At 43.6% G+C, this 16,498-nt stretch overlaps 14 non-coding genes across 14 annotated transcripts; all 14 read left to right on the top strand.

Moving 5' to 3' along the window:
• Positions 1-712: 712 nt before the first annotated feature.
• LOC136735639 (5S ribosomal RNA) lies at positions 713-831 on the top strand. The gene has a single exon (XR_010811174.1). It is a non-coding gene; the product is annotated as a 5S ribosomal RNA (ribosomal RNA).
• A 1,066-nt stretch (positions 832-1,897) lies between these two features.
• On the top strand, positions 1,898-2,016 carry LOC136735807 (5S ribosomal RNA). Its single transcript, XR_010811334.1, has one exon. It is a non-coding gene; the product is annotated as a 5S ribosomal RNA (ribosomal RNA).
• Positions 2,017-3,082: 1,066 nt separating this feature from the next.
• On the top strand, positions 3,083-3,201 carry LOC136735334 (5S ribosomal RNA). Its single transcript, XR_010810951.1, has one exon. It is a non-coding gene; the product is annotated as a 5S ribosomal RNA (ribosomal RNA).
• Positions 3,202-4,257: 1,056 nt separating this feature from the next.
• On the top strand, positions 4,258-4,376 carry LOC136735226 (5S ribosomal RNA). Its single transcript, XR_010810846.1, has one exon. It is a non-coding gene; the product is annotated as a 5S ribosomal RNA (ribosomal RNA).
• Positions 4,377-5,434: 1,058 nt separating this feature from the next.
• Positions 5,435-5,553, top strand: LOC136735637 (5S ribosomal RNA). Its single transcript, XR_010811172.1, has one exon. It is a non-coding gene; the product is annotated as a 5S ribosomal RNA (ribosomal RNA).
• A 1,066-nt stretch (positions 5,554-6,619) lies between these two features.
• LOC136735638 (5S ribosomal RNA) lies at positions 6,620-6,738 on the top strand. The gene has a single exon (XR_010811173.1). It is a non-coding gene; the product is annotated as a 5S ribosomal RNA (ribosomal RNA).
• Positions 6,739-7,804: 1,066 nt separating this feature from the next.
• LOC136735116 (5S ribosomal RNA) lies at positions 7,805-7,923 on the top strand. The gene has a single exon (XR_010810739.1). It is a non-coding gene; the product is annotated as a 5S ribosomal RNA (ribosomal RNA).
• Positions 7,924-8,989: 1,066 nt separating this feature from the next.
• LOC136735208 (5S ribosomal RNA) lies at positions 8,990-9,108 on the top strand. The gene has a single exon (XR_010810828.1). It is a non-coding gene; the product is annotated as a 5S ribosomal RNA (ribosomal RNA).
• Positions 9,109-10,166: 1,058 nt separating this feature from the next.
• Positions 10,167-10,285, top strand: LOC136735852 (5S ribosomal RNA). Its single transcript, XR_010811378.1, has one exon. It is a non-coding gene; the product is annotated as a 5S ribosomal RNA (ribosomal RNA).
• Positions 10,286-11,340: 1,055 nt separating this feature from the next.
• On the top strand, positions 11,341-11,459 carry LOC136735135 (5S ribosomal RNA). Its single transcript, XR_010810758.1, has one exon. It is a non-coding gene; the product is annotated as a 5S ribosomal RNA (ribosomal RNA).
• Positions 11,460-12,514: 1,055 nt separating this feature from the next.
• Positions 12,515-12,633, top strand: LOC136735126 (5S ribosomal RNA). The gene has a single exon (XR_010810749.1). It is a non-coding gene; the product is annotated as a 5S ribosomal RNA (ribosomal RNA).
• A 1,066-nt stretch (positions 12,634-13,699) lies between these two features.
• Positions 13,700-13,818, top strand: LOC136735764 (5S ribosomal RNA). The gene has a single exon (XR_010811293.1). It is a non-coding gene; the product is annotated as a 5S ribosomal RNA (ribosomal RNA).
• Positions 13,819-14,876: 1,058 nt separating this feature from the next.
• Positions 14,877-14,995, top strand: LOC136735722 (5S ribosomal RNA). The gene has a single exon (XR_010811253.1). It is a non-coding gene; the product is annotated as a 5S ribosomal RNA (ribosomal RNA).
• A 1,055-nt stretch (positions 14,996-16,050) lies between these two features.
• On the top strand, positions 16,051-16,169 carry LOC136735468 (5S ribosomal RNA). The gene has a single exon (XR_010811052.1). It is a non-coding gene; the product is annotated as a 5S ribosomal RNA (ribosomal RNA).
• The last annotated feature ends 329 nt before the right edge of the window (positions 16,170-16,498 follow it).

Raw genomic sequence — 16,498 nt, 5'->3', positions numbered from 1 at the left:
TGAGAGCAAAGATCACATTCAATCTCATTCAAGGCACGGATGTGAATGCAACGGGATGAAATTACTGAAATGATGCCTGCCCTCGAACTGTGATGATGGACTACCCGACTCGCCAATAATATTGGGTTCTGGTGTATTGAAATACAGGAGCTGCTGGATTTGTGTGTTTTCTTACCCCCTCACCATAGTTTGTCAAATGTTTAAACAACTGAACTTATATTCAAGGTTTGATTCTCTTCATATGTTTTACTGGTTTACATTTGTCTCAGCAACCTGTTGAATGATTCTTCTGCTTTCAAAACAAAATGACAACAGGATGAATGCACACACTTGAAAATACAATACATGCAATGTTATGCATCATAGTGATGCAACCTCCTTTCAGTTTCATACTGCATGTCAATTGAAATCCTTACTGAAATGCACACCTTCTCAAGATTGCGCTTGACTGGCGTGTCAGGCACTCAATTACAGCTGTTTTATCAAGACAATGTGTTCGTTTTGTAATATATAGTTCCGGTCTGGTGTGGCACCCCAGCTAACGCACAACGTTGCCACAATGTTGCCACAACGTGGCGTGTTAGCAGGGACTGGCTGCGGCGCGCTGGTGTGTCCCGGGCTTTAGAGTAGAGAGACAGTTCAACTGCAAGTATGAGCGGCAGAAACGGATATTGCCTTCCCTTTAAGTAGAGCGTCAGGGACAGCCTCCCTGGCTTACGGCCATACTAGCCTGAATACGCCCGATCTCGTCCGATCTCGGAAGCTAAGCAGGCTCGGGCCTGGTCAGTACTTGGATGGGAGACCGCCTGGGAATACCAGGTGCTGTAAGCTTTTGCATCTTTTACACACCAGAGGGCGACAAATCACGAGTTTTAACTTTGGATACACGCAATTTCATCATTATTTCAGATTTGACTTCCCCAAATACACAGGCATACAATAGATCTTGTTCTCCAACGTAAACGGTCCCTAGTAACTAGGGTACATTCGTAAATAAATTGAGCATCATGGCTAGAAGTGACTAAATGTTGCCTAATCTTTCTCATCGAGAAATGACACAATTACAGCAACACAAAAAGGAACTCCACCGGACAAAGTTCAGTGCTCACAAGGAGCCTCATTCAACACACACGGTTCCATTCCCATTCATGCAAAGCACGAAAGTGTAAAACTTGGGAACATACTTGAGAGCAAAGATCACATTCAATCTCATTCAAGGCACGGATGTGAATGCACCGGGATGAAATTACTGAAATGATGCCTGCCCTCGAACTGTGATGATTGACTACCCGACTCGCCAATAATATTGGGTTCTGGTGTTTTGAAATACAGGAGCTGCTGGATTTGTGTGTTTTCTTACCCCCTCACCATAGTTTGTCAAATGTTTAAACAACTGAACTTATATTCAAGGTTTGTTTCTCTTCAAATGTTTTACTGGTTTACATTTGTCTCAGCAACCTGTTGAATGATTCTTCTGCTTTCAAAACAAAATGACAACAGGATGAATGCACACACTTGAAAATACAATACATGCAATGTTATGCATCATAGTGATGCAACCTCCTTTCAGTTTCATACTGCATGTCAATTGAAATCCTTACTGAAATGCACACCTTCTCAAGATTGCGCTTGACTGGCGTGTCAGGCACTCAATTACAGCTGTTTTATCAAGACAATGTGTTCGTTTTGTAATATATAGTTCCGGTCTGGTGTGGCACCCCAGCTAACGCACAACGTTGCCACAATGTTGCCACAACGTGGCGTGTTAGCAGGGACTGGCTGCGGCGCGCTGGTGTGTCCCGGGCTTTAGAGTAGAGAGACAGTTCAACTGCAAGTATGAGCGGCAGAAACGGATATTGCCTTCCCTTTAAGTAGAGCGTCAGGGACAGCCTCCCTGGCTTACGGCCATACTAGCCTGAATACGCCCGATCTCGTCCGATCTCGGAAGCTAAGCAGGCTCGGACCTGGTCAGTACTTGGATGGGAGACCGCCTGGGAATACCAGGTGCTGTAAGCTTTTGCATCTTTTACACACCAGAGGGCGACAAATCACGAGTTTTAACTTTGGATACACGCAATTTCATCATTATTTCAGATTTGACTTCCCCAAATACACAGGCATACAATAGATCTTGTTCTCCAACGTAAACGGTCCCTAGTAACTAGGGTACATTCGTAAATAAATTGAGCATCATGGCTAGAAGTGACTAAATGTTGCCTAATCTTTCTCATCGAGAAATGACACAATTACAGCAACACAAAAAGGAACTCCACCGGACAAAGTTCAGTGCTCACAAGGAGCCTCATTCAACACACACGGTTCCATTCCCATTCATGCAAAGCACGAAAGTGTAAAACTTGGGAACATACTTGAGAGCAAAGATCACATTCAATCTCATTCAAGGCACGGATGTGAATGCACCGGGATGAAATTACTGAAATGATGCCTGCCCTCGAACTGTGATGATTGACTACCCGACTCGCCAATAATATTGGGTTCTGGTGTTTTGAAATACAGGAGCTGCTGGATTTGTGTGTTTTCTTACCCCCTCACCATAGTTTGTCAAATGTTTAAACAACTGAACTTATATTCAAGGTTTGTTTCTCTTCAAATGTTTTACTGGTTTACATTTGTCTCAGCAACCTGTTGAATGATTCTTCTGCTTTCAAAACAAAATGACAACAGGATGAATGCACACACTTGAAAATACAATACATGCAATGTTATGCATCATAGTGATGCAACCTCCTTTCAGTTTCATACTGAATGTCAATTGAAATCCTTACTGAAATGCACACCTTCTCAAGATTGCGCTTGACAGGAGTGTCAGGCACTCAATTACAGCTGTTTTATCAAGACAATGTGTTCGTTTTGTAATATATAGTTCCGGTCTGGTGTGGCACCCCAGCTAACGCACAACGTTGCCACAATGTTGCCACAACGTGGCGTGTTAGCAGGGACTGTCTGCGGCGCGCTGGTGTGTCCCGGGCTTTAGAGTAGAGAGACAGTTCAACTGTAAGTATGAACGGCAGAAACGGATATTGCCTTCCCTTTAAGTAGAGCGTCAGGGACAGCCTTCCTGCCTTACGGCCATACTAGCCTGAATACGCCCGATCTCGTCCGATCTCGGAAGCCAAGCAGGCTCGGGCCTGGTCAGTACTTGGATGGGAGACTGCCTGGGAATACCAGGTGCTGTAAGCTCTTGCACCTTTTAATAAACTAGAGGGCGACATATCACGAGTTTTAACTTTGGATACACACAATTTCATCATTATTTCAGATTTTACTTCCCCAAATACACAGGCATACAATAGATCTTGTTCTCCAACGTAAACGGTCCCTAGTAACTAGGGTACATTCGTAAATAAATTGAGCATCATGGCTAGAAGTGACTAAATGTTGCCTAATCTTTCTCATCGAGAAATGACACAATTACAGCAACACAAAAAGGAACTCCACCGGACAAAGTTCAGTGCTCACAAGGAGCCTCATTCAACACACACGGTTCCATTCCCATTCATGCAAAGCACGAAAGTGTAAAACTTGGGAACATACTTGAGAGCAAAGATCACATTCAATCTCATTCAAGGCACGGATGTGAATGCAACGGGATGAAATTACTGAAATGATGCCTGCCCTCGAACTGTGATGATGGACTACCCGACTCGCCAATAATATTGGGTTCTGGTGTATTGAAATACAGGAGCTGCTGGATTTGTGTGTTTTCTTACCCCCTCACCATAGTTTGTCAAATGTTTAAACAACTGAACTTATATTCAAGGTTTGTTTCTCTTCATATGTTTTACTGGTTTACATTTGTCTCAGCAACCTGTTGAATGATTCTTCTGCTTTCAAAACAAAATGACAACAGGATGAATGCACACACTTGAAAATACAATACATGCAATGTTATGCATCATAGTGATGCAACCTCCTTTCAGTTTCATACTGCATGTCAATTGAAATCCTTACTGAAATGCACACCTTCTCAAGATTGCGCTTGACTGGCGTGTCAGGCACTCAATTACAGCTGTATTATCAAGACAATGTGTTCGTTTTGTAAAATATAGTTCCGGTCTGGTGTGGCACCCCAGCTAACGCACAACGTTGCCACAACGTTTCGTGTTAGCAGGGACTGCCTGCGGCGCGCTGGTGTGTCCCGGACTTTAGAGTAGAGAGACAGTTCAACTGCAAGTATGAGCGGCAGAAACGGATATTGCCTTCCCTTTAAGTAGAGCGTCAGGGACAGCCTCCCTGGCTTACGGCCATACTAGCCTGAATACGCCCGATCTCGTCCGATCTCGGAAGTCAAGCAGGCTTGGGCCTGGTCAGTATTTGGATGGGAGACCGCCTTGGAATACCAGGTGCTGTAAGCTTTTGCATCTTTTACACACCAGAGGGCGACAAATCACGAGTTTTAACTTTGGATACACGCAATTTCATCAATATTTCAGATTTTACTTCCCCAAATACACAGGCATACAATAGATCTTGTTCTCCAACGTAAACGGTCCCTAGTAACTAGGGTACATTCGTAAATAAATTGAGCATCATGGCTAGAAGTGACTAAATGTTGCCTAATCTTTCTCATCGAGAAATGACACAATTACAGCAACACAAAAAGGAACTCCACCGGACAAAGTTCAGTGCTCACAAGGAGCCTCATTCAACACACACGGTTCCATTCCCATTCATGCAAAGCACGAAAGTGTAAAACTTGGGAACATACTTGAGAGCAAAGATCACATTCAATCTCATTCAAGGCACGGATGTGAATGCAACGGGATGAAATTACTGAAATGATGCCTGCCCTCGAACTGTGATGATGGACTACCCGACTCGCCAATAATATTGGGTTCTGGTGTATTGAAATACAGGAGCTGCTGGATTTGTGTGTTTTCTTACCCCCTCACCATAGTTTGTCAAATGTTTAAACAACTGAACTTATATTCAAGGTTTGTTTCTCTTCATATGTTTTACTGGTTTACATTTGTCTCAGCAACCTCAGCAAGAATGATTCTTCTGCTTTCAAAACAAAATGACAACAGGATGAATGCACACACTTGAAAATACAATACATGCAATGTTATGCATCATAGTGATGCAACCTCCTTTCAGTTTCATACTGCATGTCAATTGAAATCCTTACTGAAATGCACACCTTCTCAAGATTGCGCTTGACTGGCGTGTCAGGCACTCAATTACAGCTGTATTATCAAGACAATGTGTTCGTTTTGTAATATATAGTTCCGGTCTGGTGTGGCACCCCAGCTAACGCACAACGTTGCCACAACGTTTCGTGTTAGCAGGGACTGTCTGCGGCGCGCTGGTGTGTCCCGGACTTTAGAGTAGAGAGACAGTTCAACTGCAAGTATGAGCGGCAGAAACGGATATTGCCTTCCCTTTAAGTAGAGCGTCAGGGACAGCCTCCCTGGCTTACGGCCATACTAGCCTGAATACGCCCGATCTCGTCCGATCTCGGAAGCTAAGCAGGCTCGGGCCTGGTCAGTACTTGGATGGGAGACCGCCTGGGAATACCAGGTGCTGTAAGCTTTTGCATCTTTTACACACCAAAGGGCGACAAATCACAAGTTTTAACTTTGGATACACGCAATTTCATCATTATTTCAGATTTGACTTCCCCAAATACACAGGCATACAATAGATCTTGTTCTCCAACGTAAACGGTCCCTAGTAACTAGTGTACATTTGTAAATAAATTGAGCATCATGGCTAGAAGTGACTAAATGTTGCCTAATCTTTCTCATCGAGAAATGACACAATTACAGCAACACAAAAAGGAACTCCACCGGACAAAGTTCAGTGCTCACAAGGAGCCTCATTCAACACACACGGTTCCATTCCCATTCATGCAAAGCACGAAAGTGTAAAACTTGGGAACATACTTGAGAGCAAAGATCACATTCAATCTCATTCAAGGCACGGATGTGAATGCAACGGGATGAAATTACTGAAATGATGCCTGCCCTCGAACTGTGATGATGGACTACCCGACTCGCCAATAATATTGGGTTCTGGTGTATTGAAATACAGGAGCTGCTGGATTTGTGTGTTTTCTTACCCCCTCACCATAGTTTGTCAAATGTTTAAACAACTGAACTTATATTCAAGGTTTGTTTCTCTTCATATGTTTTACTGGTTTACATTTGTCTCAGCAACCTGTTGAATGATTCTTCTGCTTTCAAAACAAAATGACAACAGGATGAATGCACACACTTGAAAATACAATACATGCAATGTTATGCATCATAGTGATGCAACCTCCTTTCAGTTTCATACTGCATGTCAATTGAAATCCTTACTGAAATGCACACCTTCTCAAGATTGCGCTTGACTGGCGTGTCAGGCACTCAATTACAGCTGTTTTATCAAGACAATGTGTTCGTTTTGTAATATATAGTTCCGGTCTGGTGTGGCACCCCAGCTAACGCACAACGTTGCCACAATGTTGCCACAACGTGGCGTGTTAGCAGGGACTGTCTGCGGCGCGCTGGTGTGTCCCGGGCTTTAGAGTAGAGAGACAGTTCAACTGTAAGTATGAACGGCAGAAACGGATATTGCCTTCCCTTTAAGTAGCGCGTCAGGGACAGCCTCCCTGGCTTACGGCCATACTAGCCTGAATACGCCCGATCTCGTCCGATCTCGGAAGCTAAGCAGGCTTGGGCCTGGTCAGTACTTGGATGGGAGACCCCCTGGGAATACCAGGTGCTGTAAGCTTTTGCATCTTTTACACACCAAAGGGCGACAAATCACGAGTTTTAACTTTGGATACACGCAATTTCATCATTATTTCAGATTTGACTTCCCCAAATACACAGGCATACAATAGATCTTGTTCTCCAACGTAAACGGTCCCTAGTAACTAGTGTACATTCGTAAATAAATTGAGCATCATGGCTAGAAGTGACTAAATGTTGCCTAATCTTTCTCATCGAGAAATGACACAATTACAGCAACACAAAAAGGAACTCCACCGGACAAAGTTCAGTGCTCACAAGGAGCCTCATTCAACACACACGGTTCCATTCCCATTCATGCAAAGCACGAAAGTGTAAAACTTGGGAAAATACTTGAGAGCAAAGATCACATTCAATCTCATTCAAGGCACGGATGTGAATGCAACGGGATGAAATTACTGAAATGATGCCTGCCCTCGAACTGTGATGATGGACTACCCGACTCGCCAATAATATTGGGTTCTGGTGTATTGAAATACAGGAGCTGCTGGATTTGTGTGTTTTCTTACCCCCTCACCATAGTTTGTCAAATGTTTAAACAACTGAACTTATATTCAAGGTTTGTTTCTCTTCATATGTTTTACTGGTTTACATTTGTCTCAGCAACCTGTTGAATGATTCTTCTGCTTTCAAAACAAAATGACAACAGGATGAATGCACACACTTGAAAATACAATACATGCAATGTTATGCATCATAGTGATGCAACCTCCTTTCAGTTTCATACTGCATGTCAATTGAAATCCTTACTGAAATGCACACCTTCTCAAGATTGCGCTTGACTGGCGTGTCAGGCACTCAATTACAGCTGTTTTATCAAGACAATGTGTTCGTTTTGTAATATATAGTTCCGGTCTGGTGTGGCACCCCAGCTAACGCACAACGTTGCCACAATGTTGCCACAACGTGGCGTGTTAGCAGGGACTGTCTGCGGCGCGCTGGTGTGTCCCGGGCTTTAGAGTAGAGAGACAGTTCAACTGTAAGTATGAACGGCAGAAACGGATATTGCCTTCCCTTTAAGTAGCGCGTCAGGGACAGCCTCCCTGGCTTACGGCCATACTAGCCTGAATACGCCCGATCTCGTCCGATCTCGGAAACTAAGCAGGCTCGGGCCTGGTCAGTACTTGGATGGGAGACCCCCTGGGAATACCAGGTGCTGTAAGCTTTTGCATCTTTTACACACCAAAGGGCGACAAATCACGAGTTTTAACTTTGGATACACGCAATTTCATCATTATTTCAGATTTGACTTCCCCAAATACACAGGCATACAATAGATCTTGTTCTCCAACGTAAACGGTCCCTAGTAACTAGTGTACATTCGTAAATAAATTGAGCATCATGGCTAGAAGTGACTAAATGTTGCCTAATCTTTCTCATCGAGAAATGACACAATTACACCAACACAAAAAGGAACTCCACCGGACAAAGTTCAGTGCTCACAAGGAGCCTCATTCAACACACACGGTTCCATTCCCATTCATGCAAAGCACGAAAGTGTAAAACTTGGGAAAATACTTGAGAGCAAAGATCACATTCAATCTCATTCAAGGCACGGATGTGAATGCAACGGGATGAAATTACTGAAATGATGCCTGCCCTCGAACTGTGATGATGGACTACCCGACTCGCCAATAATATTGGGTTCTGGTGTATTGAAATACAGGAGCTGCTGGATTTGTGTGTTTTCTTACCCCCTCACCATAGTTTGTCAAATGTTTAAACAACTGAACTTATATTCAAGGTTTGTTTCTCTTCATATGTTTTACTGGTTTACATTTGTCTCAGCAACCTGTTGAATGATTCTTCTGCTTTCAAAACAAAATGACAACAGGATGAATGTACACACTTGAAAATACAATACATGCAATGTTATGCATCATAGTGATGCAACCTCATTTCAGTTTCATACTGCATGTCAATTGAAATCCTTACTGAAATGCACACCTTCACAAGATTGCGCTTGACTGCCGTGTCAGGCACTCAATTACAGCTGTTTTATCAAGACAATGTGTTCGTTTTGTAAAATATAGTTCCGGTCTGGTGTGGCACCCCAGCTAACGCACAACGTTGCCACAATGTTGCCACAACGTGGCGTGTTAGCAGGGACTGTCTGCGGCGCGCTGGTGTGTCCCGGGCTTTAGAGTAGAGAGACAGTTCAACTGTAAGTATGAACGGCAGAAACGGATATTGCCTTCCCTTTAAGTAGAGCGTCAGGGACAGCCTCCCTGGCTTACGGCCATACTATCCTGAATACGCCCGATCTCGTCAGATCTCGGAAGCTAAGCAGGCTCGGGCCTGGTCAGTACTTGGATGGGAGACCGCCTGGGAATACCAGGTGCTGTAAGCTTTTGCATCTTTTACACTCCAGAGGGCGACAAATCACGAGTTTTAACTTTGGATACACGCAATTTCATCATTATTTCAGATTTGACTTCCCCAAATACACAGGCATACAATAGATCTTGTTCTCCTACGTAAACGGTCCCTAGTAACTAGGGTACATTCGTAAATAAATTGAGCATCATGGCTAGAAGTGACTAAATGTTGCCTAATCTTTCTCATCGAGAAATGACACAATTACAGCAACACAAAAAGGAACTCCACCGGACAAAGATCAGTGCTCACAAGGAGCCTCATTCAACACACACGGTTCCATTCCCATTCATGCAAAGCACGAAAGTGTAAAACTTGGGAACATACTTGAGAACAAAGATCACATTCAATCTCATTCAAGGCACGGATGTGAATGCAACGGGATGAAATTACTGAAATGATGCCTGCCCTCGAACTGTGATGATGGACTACCCGACTCGCCAATAATATTGGGTTCTGGTGTATTGAAATACAGGAGCTGCTGGATTTGTGTGTTTTCTTACCCCCTCACCATAGTTTGTCAAATGTTTAAACAACTGAACTTATATTCAAGGTTTGTTTCTCTTCATATGTTTTACTGGTTTACATTTGTCTCAGCAACCTCAGCAAAAATGATTCTTCTGCTTTCAAAACAAAATGACAACAGGATGAATGCACACACTTGAAAATACAATACATGCAATGTTATGCATCATAGTGATGCAACCTCCTTTCAGTTTCATACTGCATGTCAATTGAAATCCTTATTGAAATGCACACCTTCTCAAGATTGCGCTTGACTGGCGTGTCAGGCACTCAATTACAGCTGTATTATCAAGACAATGTGTTCGTTTTGTAAAATATAGTTCCGGTCTGGTGTGGCACCCCAGCTAACGCACAACGTTGCCACAACGTTTCGTGTTAGCAGGGACTGTCTGCGGCGCGCTGGTGTGTCCCGGACTTTAGAGTAGAGAGACAGTTCAACTGCAAGTATGAGCGGCAGAAACGGATATTGCCTTCCCTTTAAGTAGAGCGTCAGGGACAGCCTTCCTGGCTTACGGCCATACTAGCCTGAATACGCCCGATCTCGTCCGATCTCGGAAGCTAAGCAGGCTCGGGCCTGGTCAGTACTTGGATGGGAGACTTCCTGGGAATACCAGGTGCTGTAAGCTTTTGCATCTTTTACACACCAGAGGGCGACAAATCACGAGTTTTAACTTTGGATACACGCAATTTCATCATTATTTCAGATTTGACTTCCCCAAATACACAGGCATACAATAGATCTTGTTCTCCAACGTAAACGGTCCCTAGTAACTAGGGTACATTCGTAAATAAATTGAGCATCATGGCTAGAAGTGACTAAATGTTGCCTAATCTTTCTCATCGAGAAATGACACAATTACAGCAACACAAAAAGGAACTCCACCGGACAAAGTTCAGTGCTCACAAGGAGCCTCATTCAACACACACGGTTCCATTCCCATTCATGCAAAGCACGAAAGTGTAAAACTTGGGAACATACTTGAGAGCAAAGATCACATTCAATCTCATTCAAGGCACGGATGTGAATGCAACGGGATGAAATTACTGAAATGATGCCTGCCCTCGAACTGTGAAGATGGACTTCCCGACTCGCCAATAATATTGGGTTCTGGTGTATTGAAATACAGGAGCTGCTGGATTTGTGTGTTTTCTTACCCCCTCACCATAGTTTGTCAAATGTTTAAACAACTGAACTTATATTCAAGGTTTGTTTCTCTTCATATGTTTTACTGGTTTACATTTGTCTCAGCAACCTGTTGAATGATTCTTCTGCTTTCAAAACAAAATGACAACAGGATGAATGCACACACTTGAAAATACAATACATGCAATGTTATGCATCATAGTGATGCAACCTCCTTTCAGTTTCATACTGCATGTCAATTGAAATCCTTACTGAAATGCACACCTTCTCAAGATTGCGCTTGACTGGCGTGTCAGGCACTCAATTACAGCTGTTTTATCAAGACAATGTGTTCGTTTTGTAATATATAGTTCCGGTCTGGTGTGGCACCCCAGCTAACGCACAACGTTGCCACAACGTTTCGTGTTAGCAGGGACTGTCTGCGGCGCGCTGGTGTGTCCCGGACTTTAGAGTAGAGAGACAGTTCAACTGCAAGTATGAGCGGCAGAAACGGATATTGCCTTCCCTTTAAGTAGAGCGTCAGGGAGAGCCTCCCTGGCTTACGGCCATACTAGCCTGAATACGCCCGATCTCGTCCGATCTCGGAAGCCAAGCAGGCTCGGGCCTGGTCAGTACTTGGATGGGAGACCGCCTGGGAATAACAGGTGCTGTAAGCTTTTGCATCTTTTACACACCAGAGGGCGACAAATCACGAGTTTTAACTTTGGATACACGCAATTTCATCATTATTTCAGATTTGACTTCCCCAAATACACAGGCATACAATAGATCTTGTTCTCCAACGTAAACGGTCCCTAGTAACTAGGGTACATTCGTAAATAAATTGAGCATCATGGCTAGAAGTGACTAAATGTTGCCTAATCTTTCTCATCGAGAAATGACACAATTACAGCAACACAAAAAGGAACTCCACCGGACAAAGTTCAGTGCTCACAAGGAGCCTCATTCAACACACACGGTTCCATTCCCATTCATGCAAAGCACGAAAGTGTAAAACTTGGGAACATACTTGAGAGCAAAGATCACATTCAATCTCATTCAAGGCACGGATGTGAATGCAACGGGATGAAATTACTGAAATGATGCCTGCCCTCGAACTGTGATGATGGACTACCCGACTCGCCAATAATATTGGGTTCTGGTGTATTGAAATACAGGAGCTGCTGGATTTGTGTGTTTTCTTACCCCCTCACCATAGTTTGTCAAATGTTTAAACAACTGAACTTATATTCAAGGTTTGTTTCTCTTCATATGTTTTACTGGTTTACATTTGTCTCAGCAACCTGTTGAATGATTCTTCTGCTTTCAAAACAAAATGACAACAGGATGAATGCACACACTTGAAAATACAATACATGCAATGTTATGCATCATAGTGATGCAACCTCCTTTCAGTTTCATACTGCATGTCAATTGAAATCCTTACTGAGATGCACACCTTCTCAAGATTGCGCTTGACTGGCGTGTCAGGCACTCAATTACAGCTGTTTTATCAAGAGAATGTGTTCGTTTTGTAATATATAGTTCCGGTCTGGTGTGGCACCCCAGCTAACGCACAACGTTGCCACAACGTTTCGTGTTAGCAGGGACTGTCTGCGGCGTGCTGGTGTGTCCCGGACTTTAGAGTAGAGAGACAGTTCAACTGCAAGTATGAACAGCAGAAACGGATATTGCCTTCCCTTTAAGTAGAGCGTCAGGGACAGCCTTCCTGGCTTACGGCCATACTAGCCTGAATACGCCCGATCTCGTCCGATCTCGGAAGCCAAGCAGGCTCGGGCCTGGTCAGTACTTGGATGGGAGACCGCCTGGGAATACCAGGTGCTGTAATCTTTTGCATCTTTTACACACCAGAGGGCGACAAATCACGAGTTTTAACTTTGGATACACGCAATTTCATCATTATTTCAGATTTGACTTCCCCAAATACACAGGCATACAATAGATCTTGTTCTCCAACGTAAACGGTCCCTAGTAACTAGGGTACATTCGTAAATAAATTGAGCATCATGGCTAGAAGTGACTAAATGTTGCCTAATCTTTCTCATCGAGAAATGACACAATTACAGCAACACAAAAAGGAACTCCACCGGACAAAGTTCAGTGCTCACAAGGAGCCTCATTCAACACACACGGTTCCATTCCCATTCATGCAAAGCACGAAAGTGTAAAACTTGGGAACATACTTGAGAGCAAAGATCACATTCAATCTCATTCAAGGCACGGATGTGAATGCAACGGGATGAAATTACTGAAATGATGCCTGCCCTCGAACTGTGATGATGGACTACCCGACTCGCCAATAATATTGGGTTCTGGTGTATTGAAATACAGGAGCTGCTGGATTTGTGTGTTTTCTTACCCCCTCACCATAGTTTGTCAAATGTTTAAACAACTGAACTTATATTCAAGGTTTGTTTCTCTTCATATGTTTTACTGGTTTACATTTGTCTCAGCAACCTGTTGAATGATTCTTCTGCTTTCAAAACAAAATGACAACAGGATGAATGCACACACTTGAAAATACAATACATGCAATGTTATGCATCATAGTGATGCAACCTCCTTTCAGTTTCATACTGCATGTCAATTGAAATCCTTACTGAAATGCACACCTACTCAAGATTGCGCTTGACTGGCGTGTCAGGCACTCAATTACAGCTGTTTTATCAAGAGAATGTGTTCGTTTTGTAATATATAGTTCCGGTCTGGTGTGGCACCCCAGCTAACGCACAACGTTGCCACAATGTTGCCACAACGTGGCGTGTTAGCAGAGACTGTCTGCGGCGCGCTGGTGTGTCCCGGGCTTTAGAGTAGAGAGACAGTTCAACTGTAAGTATGAACAGCAGAAACGGATATTGCCTTCCCTTTAAGTAGAGCGTCAGGGACAGCCTCCCTGGCTTACGGCCATACTAGCCTGAATACGCCCGATCTCGTCCGATCTCGGAAGCTAAGCAGGCTCGGGCCTGGTCAGTACTTGGATGGGAGACCGCCTGGGAATACCAGGTGCTGTAGGCTTTGGCATCTTTTACACACCAGAGGGCGACAAATCACGAGTTTTAACTTTGGATACACGCAATTTCATCATTATTTCAGATTTGACTTCCCCAAATACACAGGCATACAATAGATCTTGTTCTCCAACGTAAACGGTCCCTAGTAACTAGGGTACATTCGTAAATAAATTGAGCATCATGGCTAGAAGTGACTAAATGTTGCCTAATCTTTCTCATCGAGAAATGACACAATTACAGCAACACAAAAAGGAACTCCACCGGACAAAGTTCAGTGCTCACAAGGAGCCTCATTCAACACACACGGTTCCATTCCCATTCATGCAAAGCACGAAAGTGTAAAACCTGGGAACATACTTGAGAGCAAAGATCACATTCAATCTCATTCAAGGCACGGATGTGAATGCAACGGGATGAAATTACTGAAATGATGCCTGCCCTCGAACTGTGATGATGGACTACCCGACTCGCCAATAATATTGGGTTCTGGTGTATTGAAATACAGGAGCTGCTGGATTTGTGTGTTTTCTTACCCCCTCACCATAGTTTGTCAAATGTTTAAACAACTGAACTTATATTCAAGGTTTGTTTCTCTTCATATGTTTTACTGGTTTACATTTGTCTCAGCAACCTCAGCAAAAATGATTCTTCTGCTTTCAAAACAAAATGACAACAGGATGAATGCACACACTTGAAAATACAATACATGCAATGTTATGCATCATAGTGATGCAACCTCCTTTCAGTTTCATACTGCATGTCAATTGAAATCCTTACTGAAATGCACACCTTCTCAAGATTGCGCTTGACTGGCGTGTCAGGCACTCAATTACAGCTGTTTTATCAAGACAATGTGTTCGTTTTGTAATATATAGTTCCGGTCTGGTGTGGCACCCCAGCTAACGCACAACGTTGCCACAACGTTTCGTGTTAGCAGGGACTGTCTGCGGCGTGCTGGTGTGTCCCGGACTTTAGAGTAGAGAGACAGTTCAACTGCAAGTATGAGCGGCAGAAACGGATATTGCCTTCCCTTTAAGTAGAGCGTCAGGGACAGCCTCCCTGGCTTACGGCCATACTAGCCTGAATACGCCCGATCTCGTCTGATCTCGGAAGCTAAGCAGGCTCGGGCCTGGTCAGTACTTGGATGGGAGACCACCTGGGAATACCAGGTGCTGTAAGCTTTTGCATCTTTTACACACCAGAGGGCGACAAATCACGAGTTTTAACTTTGGATACACGCAATTTCATCATTATTTCAGATTTGACTTCCCCAAATACACAGGCATACAATAGATCTTGTTCTCCAACGTAAACGGTCCCTAGTAACTAGGGTACATTCGTAAATAAATTGAGCATCATGGCTAGAAGTGACTAAATGTTGCCTAATCTTTCTCATCGAGAAATGACACAATTACAGCAACACAAAAAGGAACTCCACCGGACAAAGTTCAGTGCTCACAAGGAGCCTCATTCAACACACACGGTTCCATTCCCATTCATGCAAAGCACGAAAGTGTAAAACTTGGGAACATACTTGAGAGCAAAGATCACATTCAATCTCATTCAAGGCACGGATGTGAATGCAACGGGATGAAATTACTGAAATGATGCCTGCCCTCGAACTGTGATGATGGACTACCCGACTCGCCAATAATATTGGGTTCTGGTGTATTGAAATACAGGAGCTGCTGGATTTGTGTGTTTTCTTACCCCCTCACCATAGTTTGTCAAATGTTTAAACAACTGAACTTATATTCAAGGTTTATTTCTCTTCATATGATTTACTGGTTTACATTTGTCTCAGCAACCTGTTGAATGATTCTTCTGCTTTCAAAACAAAATGACAACAGGATGAATGCACACACTTGAAAATACAATACATGCAATGTTATGCATCATAGTGATGCAACCTCCTTTCAGTTTCATACTGCATGTCAATTGAAATCCTTACTGAAATGCACACCTTCTCAAGATTGCGCTTGACTGGCGTGTCAGGCACTCAATTACAGCTGTATTATCAAGACAATGTGTTCGTTTTGTAAAATATAGTTCCGGTCTGGTGTGGCACCCCAGCTAACGCACAACGTTGCCACAACGTTTCGTGTTAGCAGGGACTGTCTGCAGCGTGCTGGTGTGTCCCGGACTTTAGAGTAGAGAGACAGTTCAACTGCAAGTATGAGTGGCAGAAACGGATATTGCCTTCCCTTTAAGTAGAGGGTCAGGGACAGCCTCCCTGGCTTACGGCCATACTAGTCTGAATACGCCCGATCTCGTCCGATCACTGAAGCTAAGCAGGCTCGGGCCTGGTCAGTACTTGGATGGGAGACCACCTGGGAATACGAGGTGCTGTAAGCTTTTGCATCTTTTACACACCAGAGGGCGACAAATCACGAGTTTTAACTTTGGATACACGCAATTTCATCATTATTTCAGATTTGACTTCCCCAAATACACAGGCATACAATAGATCTTGTTCTCCAACGTAAACGGTCCCTAGTAACTAGGGTACATTCGTAAATAAATTGAGCATCATGGCTAGAAGTGACTAAATGTTGCCTAATCTTTCTCATCGAGAAATGACACAATTACAGCAACACAAAAAGGAACTCCACCGGACAAAGTTCAGTGCTCACAAGGAGCCTCATTCAACACACACGGTTCCATTCCCATTCATGCAAAGCACG

The sequence above is a fragment of the Amia ocellicauda genome, unplaced genomic scaffold (assembly GCF_036373705.1).
Source record: "Amia ocellicauda isolate fAmiCal2 unplaced genomic scaffold, fAmiCal2.hap1 HAP1_SCAFFOLD_41, whole genome shotgun sequence".
Taxonomy (NCBI): Eukaryota; Metazoa; Chordata; class Actinopteri; order Amiiformes; family Amiidae; genus Amia; species Amia ocellicauda.
This window is presented reverse-complemented; position numbering and strand designations above follow the sequence as displayed.